This window comes from Peromyscus eremicus, chromosome 20 (assembly GCF_949786415.1).
Source record: "Peromyscus eremicus chromosome 20, PerEre_H2_v1, whole genome shotgun sequence".
NCBI lineage: Eukaryota > Metazoa > Chordata > Mammalia > Rodentia > Cricetidae > Peromyscus > Peromyscus eremicus.
Genome location: NC_081436.1, coordinates 23,375,880 through 23,390,803, shown reverse-complemented (window position 1 = coordinate 23,390,803; position 14,924 = coordinate 23,375,880). Strand labels below are relative to the sequence as shown.

The 14,924-nt window shown below is 49.5% G+C and overlaps 1 long non-coding RNA gene across 1 annotated transcript; it reads left to right on the top strand.

Annotated features, from left to right (window-relative positions):
• The first annotated feature begins 40 nt into the window (after nt 1–40).
• Nucleotides 41–8,987, top strand: LOC131896721 (uncharacterized). The gene is made up of 5 exons (XR_009375499.1): nt 41–162; nt 1,856–2,048; nt 2,524–2,767; nt 7,413–7,477; nt 8,645–8,987. It is a non-coding gene; the product is annotated as an uncharacterized LOC131896721 (long non-coding RNA).
• Nucleotides 8,988–14,924: the final 5,937 nt, after the last annotated feature.

Genomic DNA, 14,924 nt, shown 5'->3' with positions numbered 1-14,924 from the left:
GAAGTGCCAATTAATTCCTAGGAGGCCGGCGCTCACGCGAGAGGCGTGGCTTAGAGACCGGGGAGGCGGGGCTTCGCTTATAGTCGTCTTAAGTATGCCAGAGCATCCACCCGCTGTAGTTGTCTCTGGAGAGAAACAAACTTCGTAAAGCTGTATTGCTCTGTGAGTTTTCGTCATTGGAAATGACAAATGCAGTTTGTTGGTGTCGTGACGCTGATCTTCTGTTTTACAAGGACCTCAAGAACCTGATGTAATTTATGTAACGCTTTAGAGGAACTGTCTCATTGATTCTCAACACAGTAGTTTCAAGTAGCAACATCTGTAATCCTGTCTGAACCGATGTGTAGAACTTGAGAGACAGAAGGAGAGAATCAAGGAATAGCCCCGGAGAAGGAACCCGAGTCCTCTTTTCCTTGCGCACACCCTCCAGAGTCACCTTGCCCTTGAGGCTGGGAGACACCTGTACCAACAGATGCAGCTGTGAAAAACCTGCTTCTGATTCTTCCTGGGATGAAATGACCAAAGAGCGTTAGTGCAGCTGGGTGAGGGGAAGGTGAAGAGGAAGAAGAATGGATCAAAGGGTCACTGGGATACCCCATAATTTAAACATTTACTCTGTGCTTAACATGTACTCATTAGTGAAGTTCCACTAGCCGGTTTTCTGGCATCTACAGGAGGTTCAGCCCTGGCTAGATGCTAGTGATTCCAGGGAAGCCACAGTCCAGCAGGAAAAGAGCCATGAGAAGAAATGGGTACAGAATCTATTATTCCACACGCTTCTATAGCAGAGGCTGGGCAGAATCCTGTCTCTTCTAGATGTGGCACCTAAGTGGGTAGAGCCCAAGATGACCAGAAGGCTAAGGAGAGTGGGACAGTAAGTTCCCTGGGGAGTAGTCAGCGGCTCCAAGAGGCCTGGGTGCAGGGCCCATGTACTGTAGGTGGGAGAGAAGACACAGGAGGACGTAGGGTAGTAGATGGAGGGGTTTGAAACATGAATGCCTCCTGGTATGAGGTGAGAATGGAGCACAGTCATTGCTGGAGAGCTTCTTGGAAGCAATAACAAGTTCTGATCTGGGACAGTGGACTAACTAACCCTAGCCTGAGTGCGTGGACTGAGTGCAGACACGCACGCTTGGTTTGAGACTTGGCAGTGTGAATTCTGCCACTTGTGCCAGCCCCCAGCTTGTCTTCCTGAAAAGTTCTGAGGGTCTGTGGAAAGTCTTACTCAGCCTCCAGATTTCCTTAATCTGGAGACGAAGGGCAGCCTTTGAGGGGGATGATGCTCTCACTTCTGTCTTTCATACAAACGTCTCCCGACAGGGGTTCTTGTTTGCCGTCTCCCTTTCTCACCTCCCATTCATTCTTCTGCCCACCGCAATCTGGCTTCCCCTCCCACAATGCCACTGAAATTTCGTCTCTCATGGTTACCAGTGACCTTCTGAGAAGCAGAAACCGATAGACCTTCTTAGTCTTTATTTCACAGGGACTCATCTCCCCTGCTGGCAGTACCAACCACAAGAGTCTTCCCACAATTCTCCATCGCAGAGGTGGTACCTCTAGAGCTCTTTGCAATGCAGACTCCAGGGTCTCCTGCAACCGAATGGGGAGAAGCAGGAGTGTGGGTTTTTCACAGGCTGCCTTGTGCACACTAACAGTGAGAGCCACAGGCTAACAGGGCACCTCCCTCTCTTGTGTCTCCCAGATCTCTAATTCATTTGGCTCCCATCTTGGGCTCTTGCTTTGCTCCTTAACCTGAATGTGGTTGGTTTTTTTTTTTTTTTTTTTCTGACAGGTGGTTATGGTTTGGATGTGAAATGTCACCTAGAGGCTTATGTTTTCTGTGTTTGATCTCCAGCTGGTGGCGCTGTTTGGACAGGATGTAGAATCTTTGGGACATCAGACCTAGCTGGCAGGCAGCTGGGGAGCAGGCCTTGAGGGTTATAGCCCTGCCCTGCTTCCAGTCCTCTCTCCTACTGGAGCCATCAAGATGGAAAGGAGCCATGTCCTGGTCTTCATGCTTTCCCTGTCATAATGGACTACACTTCCAGGTTATGAACCAGAAGAAACACCTCTTTTTCTTTTTTTTTTTTCATTAATTAATTATTTTTTGAGGCAGGGTTTCTCTGCGTAGCCCTGATGTCCTGGAATTCACTCTGTGGACCAGGCTGACCTCAAACTCAGAGATATGCCTGCCTTGAGTGCTGGGATTAAAGACATGCGCCACCATGCTGGGCTACACCTCCTTCCTTAAATTGCTTCTGCTAGGTATTTTTTGTCACACTGACAAGAACAATAGTTCATCAATGATCTCTAACTGCTTGCTTCCTCGTCAAGTAGAGTTCCAATACTTACTGGAGTTGTAGTACCCTGGAAATGTCCTGTCTTCCAGGGAGCAGTGCTCCTGACATGAGCCTTGTTGAGAAGTGCTCTTTTAGGACTGCCCCTGGGGCTCTTAGCCACACCCACAGCTCCCTTTATCCTCATCCCTTGAGATCCTGATTGCTCTTATCTTTTACTTCCCAGACCTCTCTTGTGCACCTGGCCAGATCTCCAGCAGAATCCTGGCTGCCTTTACCAGGATGGCCACAAGCTTTTCAAAGTAGCATGTCTCAAACTGAGTGGATTCTCTAGCCAGCTCTCCCCATATTTCCCATTTGGGTAAAGTGCTGGTGGCTGGTGGCTGTGTCAGAGGAGCAGCAGGTGGCAATTGAAGTTAGAGGTGTCAGTCCACCAAGAGGCGAATCCCTGATGGGTGAATCTCGGATAGGTAAGGCCCCCGAGACCACAGACCCCGGAATGTCTTTTGTTTCTGCTGTGCCTTTACATGTTTGCTGCTGCCATCTTTCTCTGGTATCTGGCATGGGGTGAATGGGTGTGGGGAGATCCCCACTGCCTGTAATGTAGTGTGTTTATCTCATGGAAACATCCCATTCTACTGGGCATTTTTACCTGTGATTATTATGAAGATGATTCCTTCCAAAGCTGTATTGTCTAATTGATAAACTAATAATAATATTAGTTTATACCGAGTTTTGATGAATAAAAATAAATACAAGGAAATGTTACACAGCTAGGGCCTATGAGTTTCACCTAATGAGCTGTGTAGATCGCAGTTCAAGTTAATGATTAAGAAAAACAGTTGAGGCCGGGCGGTGGTGGCGCACACCTTTAATCCCAGCACTTGGGAGGCAGAGCCAGGTGGATCTCTGTGAGTTCGAGGCCAGCCTGGTCTCCAAAGCAAGTTCCAGGAAAGGCGCAAAGCTACACAGAGAAACCCTGTCTTGAAAAACCAAAAAAAAAAAAAAAAAAGAAAGAAAAAAAAGAAAAACAGTTGAGTCCCAGGAGCCAGGCTGGCTCGAATTCCTTTAATCTTAATGTTGAAAGATGCAGTCACGGGTTTCGGTGCGCATCATGGTTGAAACAAAGCCTTAAAATAACTTCAGGTTAGAGCAAATGTTTTTATAATATTTGTACTGTCTAGCTTTGATATGAAAAAAAAAAACCAGAAAACAATCTAAAGTTCACAAGGACACATAGCTGAGGTCAAAAATACAAGGCAGCCCAATTGTTACTAGCTGACATACTTTCCTTGCTAAGGTTGGTTGATGAACAAAGGTGATGATTAGTTCCTTGTATCCATTTCTGCCCTCAATCTCCTGATATAAGAAACTATTGGTGAGTGTGTATGCACCTTAAAGATTTAAAGTAGAACTGACTGTTTTTTACATATAAAAGCTTAAGTTTGTGATTCCTTTAAGATTCCTTATAAGGCCGGGCGGTGGTGGCGCACGCCTTTAATCCCAGCACTCGGGAGGCAGAGCCAGGCGGATCTCTGTGAGTTTGAGGCCAGCCTGGGCTACCAAGTGAGTTCCAGGAAAAGGCGCAAAGCTACACAGAGAAACCCTGTCTCGAAAAACCAAAAAAAAAAAAAAAAAAAAAAAAAGATTCCTTATAAGATTACCTTTCAAGATGAATAATAAAGTGATTAATTCTTTCTTTGTAACCACAATATGCAGCCTGCCAACAAAAGAATTGACTGAGAAAAAAATACCCTCTGCTTGCCCATATTCTATTAATCTGTAACAAGTTACTTAGATGTAAATGTATACAGGTTATTGGGGTGACTTTGTTTTAATCATGTAAGGGAGATGAAAAACATGTTTTTACATGTATTCATTATAATCATTCACTTGAAAAATAGAATGTAACTACATTGTAATTCCTATATTGCTTGAAAAACTTTGTTGGGGTATATAAGCTATAGAGAAAAATTATACTGTAAAAGAATAGAGAATAAAGAGGGAAATCATCAAGAAAGAGTGTGAGTGTCTTTCTCTAATCCCCTCAGATAAAAAAAAGTCTAGGACACATTGACTCTGTGGATTTCCCTTTGAGCCCTGTGTTACTGGAGGCTGGTCCCCCTGGCAGCGATAGTAAATGGCTGCCCTTGCCACTTAGTAGCCTCCATCAGACACCAAGGTGTTGTTTTAACTTTAACACAGTGGCTGTGCCTTAATCTATTGCTATTTCAGCCAGAAATTGCAACTCTGCAGTTTCCAGCCTGCTTCTCTAGCAATGACTTGGCCACTCAGGCTGCAGCCTGGTGGGAATTCTGTTCCCACAGGCATCCGCCCTGCTTCTGCGGCTAAAGGTAGCTTGAACTAAATGTCTGTCATTCTATTTATGAATAAGACTTGAGATTCAAAGGCTGGGGTGACAACCTGCTAGCTCGGAGTGGCTGGGATGCAATTAGCTAGCTTTCCATCCTTGCTGGCATCTCTGAAAGACCTGTCCTTCCTTAGCCACACACACCAGAAAAAGCTGTGCCACTCCAAACCCCAACCTACTACTTTCTGTGTCTCTCTAGCTCTCCAGGATGCCCTCTGATGCTCTATGATTACTTTCGGTCGACTATTTGCTAATGCAGCCTCCTGACCCAAGGTTATTTTATTTAATGAACGCAAATGCAAACTTGGGGTTCCCAGTGTGATCAAATATCCCCCAAGACCAAGGTGTCAACCTTTACACTTTCTCAACCATAGCTTACCTAGCCAGCGACTAGTCTGCTACTCCTGAGTCCTGTCTCCTCACATGGCCCCATCCCTGCACAGCAATACAGTTGGAGCCATTATTGTAGCAGCGACTTCCTTCCCAGGCTGCCACCTTCTTTTGCTCGTCTCTAATTCTCCATTCCAGTCAGTGTGGTCCTTCCCAAACTCAGTTTCATCCCTGTGTAGCAGCTCCTTCCTGCCCCACAGTGCCCCATGGGATCAAGTGACTGTCCCCAGCGGGCAGTCAGGGCTCACCTTCCTCCTGCCTCCTGCTCCTAGCTGTTCATCACAGGGAGAACCCAACTCTTCAGGCTGCCCTCCCTGACTTGGTTTTGCTCCCAGACTCCTGTGTTCTCCTTCAGCTCATTATTCTCTTACCCATAAGCTCCTGGGATCAGGATCCTAGGCAAACACAAGTCCCTTGAGTTTCCACCTCACTCTGTGCAAGGTCCTGTGGCTGACACCTCCTATGTGTCCTATGGCTAGATTTTTCTCTCCTTCCGTGAGCTCCAGGCCAAGGTCCTAACAGGGAGCAGGTGTTTTGAGGTCCCTTCATGCTTGGCCCAGAGGGCCAGATGGTATGGCGATGTCTCAGCTCTTAGGCCTGCCACTGGATCAAGGAAGAAATCACACGTGTGTGCTTGGCTATGAAGGAGGGAAAACAAAAAACCAGGTCTCCTCTCTTGTCCCCTCTTCTGGAGCAAAGCTGGTTTTAAACCAACTTTGACAATCTTTCCAAGGAGCCCCACCTATGTCCTTATACCCTCTTCACTGAAATTAACCATTCTGAGTCTCTCTCTCTCTCTCTCTCTCTCTCTCTTCTCTCTCTCTCTCTCTTTCCCTCTCTCTCTCTTTTTGTAAAGTCTTGTTATATAAGCCAAGCTAACCTCTAACTGTTGCTTCTCTTGTTCGCCTTCCCAAGTACTAAAATGACTGCCATGTGCCAACCTGCCTGGCCCTGACACCTTGCTTCAGAAAGAACCAATTGTGAAGCCGGGCGGTGGTGGTGCACGCCTTTAATCCCAGCACTTGGGAAGCAGAGGCAAGCGGATCTCTGTGAGTTCGAGGCCAGCCTGGTCTACAGAGCGAGATCCAGGATAGGCTCCAAAACTACACAGAGAAACCCTGTCTTGAAAAAACAAAAACAAAAACAAAACCCAAAACAACAACAAAAAGAACCAGTTGTGGAGTGTTCCGTTGGAAGCTCTGCCTCAGCTCCCTCCCGCTAATCCTGCCCTTCAGAAAGCTGGCCAAGCAGCAGCTCCTCCCCTGGAGCTGCTCAAGACCGAGCCTACAGGGTATTATTTAAGCTCAGGTTCATAGATCTGCCATGGGATTTCTCCTCCTTCCTTCCCCCAGATCATCCGGGAGTGCTTTGCTCAGATCAAGACTGGTCCTTTACCTTTTAATTGGGCTAGATTTGTCTTACTGCGTTGGCGGAGAAACCTAATACCAGGGATTCAAAATACTTACTATGGAATTTATTGAGTCTATCAATAATATTTTTGTTTTCCATTTTATTTTCCTCTTTCAAAAATGACTTATTTATTTTAATTAATTAGTTAATTTTTATGCGTATGGGTGATTTGCTTACACATATGTTAGTGTACCATGCCTGTGTCTGGTGCCTGTGAACTCTAGAAGTCAGATCCCCTGGAACTGGAATTACAGATGGTTGTATTGTGGTCGCCTCACAAGACCACCACAGAGCCAATATCTGATGCAAAACACACAGGGATTTATTGATAACAAGCAAGACCGGGCTTGGTCTGTGTCCAACACTGGACACAGTGGGTGGAGGAGGACGGCCCTGAGCTCTCAGGGTGAGGGGGTTTTAAAGGAAAACCACAAGCAGGGTGGTACAAGCCTTAGCATCATATGATTGGGTGACGGTGTGTAACCTTTGAATTTACTGGTTGGGGGTTACAGTTATCATTTTTGGACAGATCTAGACAAGTCCCAGGCTTTGTCCTTGAGCTGCCATGGGGGCTGGCTGGTCTTGCATGTTCACATTGACCCATGCATGTAGCTCTAAGTTGGTGAGGGGTCCCAGACAGTAAACAACTGACTGAACCTTGAGCAGTCAGAGTATGTGCAGAAAGGGAGCTACTGCAAGGTGCACGCCTTTAATTCCAGCACTTAGGAGGCAGAGGTAGGCAGAAGTGGCTACAAAGTAAGACCCTGATTCAAAAATAAAAAAGCGTGTTGAATCATTTACAAGCATTTCTAATCACTCCACTTTTGTTACAAATCTCTACTTTCATTCTCAGTATGATTTTCTGGAATGTTTTTAGACTGGCTTTTTCTTCAAACGTATTATGAGTTAGTATATTAACTACTTTTCTACTGCTTCCATAACAGATTATGACAAGTTCAGTGACTTGAGAGCACAAATGTATCATTGCTGGCTCTGGAGGTGATCTGAGGTGAGTCTCACTGGATTAAAATCAAGGTGTCCCTAGGGCTGCGTTCCTTGCGGGTCTCAGGAGGCCGTTTCCTTTCCTTTTCCCAATCAGTTGTAAAAAATAGCATGCAAGGTGGTGGTGGTGGTGGTGGTGGTGGTGGTGGTGGTGGCGGCAGCAGCAGCGGCGGCGGCGGTGGTGGTGGTGGTGGTGGTGGTGGCGGCAGCAGTGGTGGTGGTGGCGGTGGTGGCGGTGGTGGTGGTGGCGGTGGTGGTGGTGGTGGTGGTGGTGGCGGCAGCAGTGGTGGTGGTGGTGGTGATGTTGGTGGTGGTGATGATGGTGGTGGTGATGGTGGTGGCGGTGGTGGTGGCGGTGGTGGTGGTGGTGGCGGCGGCGGCGGCGGCTCCCCCCTTTAATCCCAGTACTCAGGAGACAGACAGGTGAATCTCTTCCAGTTTGAAGCAAGCCTGGTCTACAAAGTGAGTTCCAAGACAGCCAGGGCTATAATACACAGAGAAACCCTGTCTTGAAAAAACAAAAAAACAAACAAGCAAAAACATAGAAAGGTACTGCTGGAAAGATGGCTGCTCTCCCAGAGGACCCAAAATCAGTTCCCAGCACCCACATGGTGGCTCACAACTGCCTGGAACTTCAACTCCAGGGAGTAATGAGCATGCACATATCCCTCCACATCTCTCCACACCCCCAAATATACATAAATAAAACATAAAAATAAGATTAAAAAAATAGAGCTGTGGTGATATATGGTGTACCCTAATAAAATTTGCCTGAAGATCAGAGGACAGAACAAGCCGCTAGATTAAACATAGAGACCAGGCAGTGGTGACATACACCTTTAATCTTAGCACTCGGGAGGCAGAGATCTATCTGGATCTCTGTAAGTTCAAAGCCACCCTGGACTACATGAGATTGACTCAGTCTAGGAGAGAAACAGCCAGGCAGAGAGTCACACACCTTTAATCCCAGCACTAGGAAGGAAGTAATATGGCTAGGTGGAGAAAGGCATATAAGGCATGAGGAGACAGGAACTAACTCTTTTCAGCTGGAGGCTTTTTTTGGCTGGAGCTGTTTCGGCTGAGGATTCAGAGGCTTTCAGTCAGAGGATTTGTAGAGTTGGTGAGGTGAGATGTTTCTCTAGTGGCTTGTTCCTTTGTCTCTCTGATCTTTCAGCATTTACCCCAATATCTGGCTCCGGGCTTTTTATTATAAGACCTTTAGAAATTCAAGCAACATCTGGCGCCCAATGTGGTAAGTGATAAGCCCAGTGAGTAAAACCCAAGTTGGGCTCCAGGCAGTAAGCGTTGCAGCTCATGTCCAGAGGCGTGACCTACAACCAGATGGGCGATTCTCTTCAAAGCTCTCAGAAGTGAACTGGGCGACAGTACCATGGCAGAACAGGATGTGGAAAATGAGCTTTTGGATTATGATGAAGATGAAGAGCCCCAAGCACCCCAGGAGAGCACTACAGCTCCCCCAAAGAAAGATGTCAAAGGATCTTATGTCTCCATTCACAGTTCTGGTTTCCGGGACTTTCTGTTGAAGCTGGAGCTCCTGAGAGCCATAGTTGACTGTGGCTTTGAGCACCCTTCAGAGGTCCAGCATGAGTTTATTCCCCAGGCCATTCTGGGTACTGGTGTCCTGTGTCAGGCCAAGTGGGCAGCAAAATTTCTGTGAGCGATGTGTAACAAACTAGACTTAAGTCACAAGCAAAAGTGAGTCTGCTGGGAACTGAGGAGAAGGAACAGTCCAGACCCAAGGAGATGCATGTGTAAATTCCCTCTGGCACATGTCATCGGGGAGCAGCAGGATGCCCAGCATGTCCAGAGTGGCTGAGTGAGGCCTGAGAAGTGGCTGGGCTGGGATGATGGAGGAGGTCTGGATTTCATGCTAAATATACTAGGGAGGCTGGACACCATGGAACATCCCTTTAATCATAACACATTTAAGCCAGAATTACATAGTGAAACTGAGTCTTAAAAAGGAACACATGCCAGGCGGTGGTGGCATATGATTTTAATCCCAGCACTTGGGAGGCAGAGGCAGGTGAATCTCTGTGAGTTTAAGGCTAGCCTGGTCTACAAAGTGAGTTCCAGAACAGCCAGGGCTATGTAGAGAGACCCTGTCTAAAACAAAACAATCCCCCTACCCCCAACATGTGTAGCACAGCATGTGTATGGCATCCTGGAGACTGTGCCAAGACAGACACCTCTAAAGCCTCCATATCTGCAGCTCTGCCCTCTGCCCCTTTCCTGCAACATGGCAGGTGTTCTGTCCCACAGGTAAGAAATGGAAGCCTGGGTGTCAAGTTTCTGTCCCAGGCTTCTCAGAAGAGGCCTGCCCAGCCTTGCAGCACCACAGCTCTGAGGCTGACAAGGGGCCCTGCATCTTGGGATTAGCTGAGCTGGCTGAACCAGCCCTTTTGACTAGAAGCAGACAGCTGGGACCAGTGTCCCCCAACACCTGCTGAGTATCTGGGTCCCACAGATGATGCTCCTACAGCTGGTGCCAGCTCCCCTACTCCTCCAGAACCTGCAGATCTGCTGCCACCCTTGGTTTATACTGGGGATGGAACCCGGGTCTTTGTGAGAGCTGGGCGGGCACTCTAGTGAGCTACCGGCCCAACAGGCCTGCTTTTCGAGGAAGTTTTGTAACAAAAGGAACAAAGACATGAGGGATGGTCAGAAGAGGGTATTGGCTCAAGGGGATGTTGTAGGTGTCTGAAGTATCCTCCTGAGAGATTCATGGTGGTCCCTAGCTGGTGATGCTCTTGAGAAGTGATTGGCTCAGAGGGCACTGACTCCCGCCATTTCCTGCACTTATGACTATTGGGCTGTTACAGGGTGGGGCCTGTTTGGAGAAGTCAGTCATTGGGACATGCTTTTTTGTTTGTTTTGTTTGGTTTTTCAAGACAGGGTTTCTCTGTGTAGCTTTGCGCCTTTCCTGGAACTCATTCTGTAGCCCAGGCTGGCCTCGAACTCACAGAGATCCGCCTGCCTCTGCCTCCCAAGTGCTCGGATTAAAGGCGTGCGCCACCACCACCTGGCAGGACATGCTTTTTTGAATGGTGTATTGCCCCCAACCCCAAGCACGCTTCCTGGCCACCAAGGGGGAGCAATTTTGTTCCTTCACACCCTTCTACCATGATGCTCTGCTCCAACCACCTGACCATGGATTTGAAACCTCAGCAAGTATAAGCCCAAACAAGGCCTGTTTAAGGGAGGAGACACTTGGTCACCTGCATGCCCCCAGGAGTGACAGAGCTGACGAGGAGGAAGGAGTTGGGGATTCAGGACACAGGTTCTTGGGAAGGTCAAACCGTTGGAGCCAGATCTTATTGTCTCTGAGAGAAGCATAGTTCATTTGGTGTGGCAGGAGGGAGCCAAAAACAAGGCTGGTACAATTCATCATCAGGCCTGGGGATGGTACTAAGTGAGAACTGGCCCATCATCCTGACCCTTTGATGGGCTGGGAGGGAAAGATCACCCTCCAGCCTGCGGGACTGGAGAAGAGGGTTGTAGACTGAGCACAGGGAGCATATGATGTGGCTGTTTGGGAGAGCAAGACCTCGAACAGAGGCGTGCGCGGGGAGGGGGGGGGGGGATGGCTGTTCCTGGGCCATCTCTGGGTTTGTGTGGTTAATGCTTATGGAGGCCCAGGTCTGCCTGCTCATTTGCCGGCACAGCTGTGGAGCAGGTGGAAGGGGATTTCCCTGGGTGGTGGGACATTGCCAGCTCAGTGGGACAAAGGGAGAGAGGGTGTTTGCCAGGAACGTGGTGAAAGAAGGGATAAACAAGGCACGTTGGCCGGCAGCTCGGTTTTCCAGGTGTATCTGCCTACGGCTCCCCGGGTTGTATTTTAATACGAACCTGGAATCTCACAGATGCTCAGAGGCCTCAGCAGCGTCAAACGTGGCTTTCCTGTGTATGTGTGTTTCTTCCAGGGCTAAATCCACTCTTGGGAGTTTGGCAAGCTCTGTCTGTGTGTATGCACAATCCCCCAACCCTGCCCCTCTGCCCTGATTTTCCAAAGGTCACCACTTGAGGTCAAGTTCAGCAGGGACTAGTGCCAGGCTGGTAAGTTCTCCCTAAGATGGTGTGGACCCTTGTGCTGGTCTGAGTCCAGTCTAGAGGTCAGGGGTACCAGATGAGCCTAGACAAAACTTGGGGAGGGAAGGAAAGGGGAAATCGAGAAGCAGAGGGGCTGTGATACCATAGTCTTTCTCTTCTTATACCACCTCCCAAGGCCCCCAAGGGATGCAGCTCTCCTGGGGTCTGGGCATGTGACTCAGGAAGATTGGGTCCTAAGCAGCACCAAAGACCCGGATCCTGGAACTGGGGCACAGGTGGGGAAGGGGTGTTGGGAATGAGGCCAAAGCCGAGTTAGAACTGGGGCACTTTCCACGTGGGACTTGGTTCTATGCAGCCTTCCTCGGAAATCCTAGGAAATTGTATGTCTGAGTCTAGCTCAGTGGAACTGGCCAGGCCAGGTGTGGGGCATGTATAGATGGGTGAGGCTTTGGGGCAGGCTAGAAACAGATGTTGCTCTGTGGGAGTCAGGGTGTCCCCCTCCCCCAACTCCCACGTTAAAGAAGAGCCTCCTCCGAGTAAACCACACGTTTATTTTGAACATTCAAATTTACAAAAACAAAAATGGTAACAAAACCATGACACAGATCACACACACACTCACACACACGAAGTATCTCATGTCACTTATATACAAAATAGAGAAGAGTGAGGAGGGTGGAGGGCAGTGGAGGGCACTCATTTCACAGTGTCCGATGATGACAATGACTTCACATGCTCACACTGGCTGTTCAGTCTGGGAAGGAGCCGGTTCCCCACCCAGCAGGGGCAGGGCATAGGGTGAGAGGTGGGATCTGGAGTGGCAGGCAGCTGGAATTAAGGGGTGAGGAGAGGAGGCCCTTATCTGGGAGGAGACACTTCCCCAGTTTCCTCAGGCCAAAGGTGCTGGGACTTACAGGTCGGTGAGACCCAGTTTTTGGGGAAACGGAGAAGATGAAGCACAGTCGAGGGGCGTCGAGGGTCATGTGAGCTCCCTGGCCAGGCCTCAGCTTCCCCATCTGTAAGCCAAGGGCTGAGTTCCCTCCCACAGATCCCCATGTTCCTGTCTGTGGTCCCCGTTCATGTGTAACTGGAGTGAGATGATGCCTTGGGATGTGGGAGAGGCCACTTCATGCCTCGGCGATGGGGAAGCTGGCAGAGATCAGCTCAGAGCACCTGGCATAGGCCTTGTCCAGAACAGGAAGCTGAGGAGGAGGCACCTCCGCCTGCCCTTCCTGCCTCCACTCCAGAGACACTCCTTTCCTGCCCTGCAAACTGCAGACCGGATAGAGGCTGAGGCTGAGCATAGGTGAGAAACCCTTCACTGACCCCGAGCCCCACACCTCATCTCTGCTCCTTCTGCACTCTGAAGGAGGTGGCACCATCCTCTGGGCATGTAACCTGCCTCCAAATAGAAATTGCACTCTTACCAGTTGGCCAATTCATACCGGGCAAGTTACTTTACCTTTTCAGAGTCCTGTCCTTCCCTCCTGCATCACAGGCTAAGAACAGGCCTACCTCGTCCCTGCGCTGTAAGGACAACCAGATGGTGCAGGTAGAGCACTCTACGGTTGCGGTGTCTAAGGCTGCCTAACGAGCCCAGCTCCATCTTCCTCAGACCCAGGGGCAGCTCGGGGTCACAGATGTCTTGTTGGGAGCAGCAGAGGCATCCAAACAGGGGTCCATGTGCTCAGGGAACATTCATAGCATAATAGAACAGGTGGGGACTTTAGAAATAGAGAGCCAGCCCTTTCCCTAGTGATCTACACTCAAGAGACATGCCCCAATGTCTCCATTTCTTTCTCGGGGGTGGGGAGGGGGGGGTTGGTAGGTGGTTGGAGTTTAACCAGAGTGACCTTGCACAGGAATGCGGCTGAGGTGTCATTTCTCATTACCACTGTGACAAAGCAGAAAGGATCAGGATGGTGTGTCTGGTGGGCTCAAATGACCCGGCAGTTTCTGCCACATCCTTCCTAAGACTCTGTCCTCCGAGGCCTCCTCTAAAGCAACCTCTTCTAGAGCAATAGCAAAAGGCTGATGAGGCTCAGAGTCCCCGAGGTCTAAATTCTGAATCCAGCTGTCACCCGGCAACAACTTGAGCGACAGACACTTGACCCAGCACTGGGGCTGATGTCATTGGCTGTCACTGGGCAACGGGGATCTCAGCAGGTCTGGGTGAAGCCACTGAAACTGTCTTCAGGGGATGGGGATGGAGGTGCTGAGCCATGTAGCTGCTCTCAAAATGGAAACAGAGATCTGCAGGCCAGACGCAAGTCTTGGACACGCTTCCCTGGCACGGGCTGCAACCTCCCACTCCTGCGCCATGTCTCAGGCTGAATGGCCATGAGGAGTACAGACAGGGACAAAAGCTGGTGGCAGTAGAGGCGGGGCACCAGTGCCCACTGATTCAGCCAGCCTGCTACGGCTCCAGTACTTAGGAGAGGACCAGGAGGGTACTGCATCCTCGGTTATCTATCTGTGCTGGCTCTTTCCCTCACCCCTGAGGCTGGATATCCCATAAAGATGTTCTAGTGCCCTGTTGGAAAGCATTGCGCCCTCTCAAGTGCCTCCCTGTACAGGTATAAGCTGGGCTCAAAGACCCTCAAGGACAGGCAGTATGGTACACAGGGAGGAGCACTGAGGAGGAATTCAGAAGCCCTGGGCCTGCCATGTTGTGCTGTGTGGTCCTGGACAAGTGCATTACCCTCTCTCTGCTCTTCCCCATCTTCTACAAGCAAGAGCTTACGACGGGCGGCCTTTCTCAGCACTAACATTCTCCCGTGCTCCTGGGGTGGGTGGTAGGGACTCACAGACAGGAACCAGGAAGCCACTAGCTGAGACGCTCTCAGAAAAGCAAGGGTGAAGGATCCAGTGGGAGCTAATCCTTACGTGTATCTGGTCTGCCGTGAACCTTGTCCTTGACCCTGACCTTTGAGCCAGCTGTGACCCTAACCCTTGCCTAGCCTGATCCCATGTGCTATCCAGTTCCAGAACCTTCTGTGCTAAGCCACTGGGCCTTCAGTGCTGTCCTTGCCTGCTCTGTCCGCCAGGTATCATGTTCTTTTTTTTTTTTTTTTTTGGTTTTTCGAGACAGGGTTTCCCTGTGTAGCTTTGCGCCTTTCCTGGAACTCACTTGGTAGCCCAGGCTGGCCTTGAACTCACGGAGATCCGCCTGGCTCTGCCTCCCGAGTGCTGGGATTAAAGGCGTGCGCCACCACCACCCGGCAGGTATCATGTTCTAAGTGTGGCACTCTCAGAAGCGACCAACAAACACTAGGGCCTCAGCTCACAAAGGAGGAAAGCCAGGCCCAGAAAGGGTAGGTTCTTACAGAAGGCCACACAGGAAGTCAGCAGCAGGGCTGACTATGAAACAAGAGGTCCTCTCT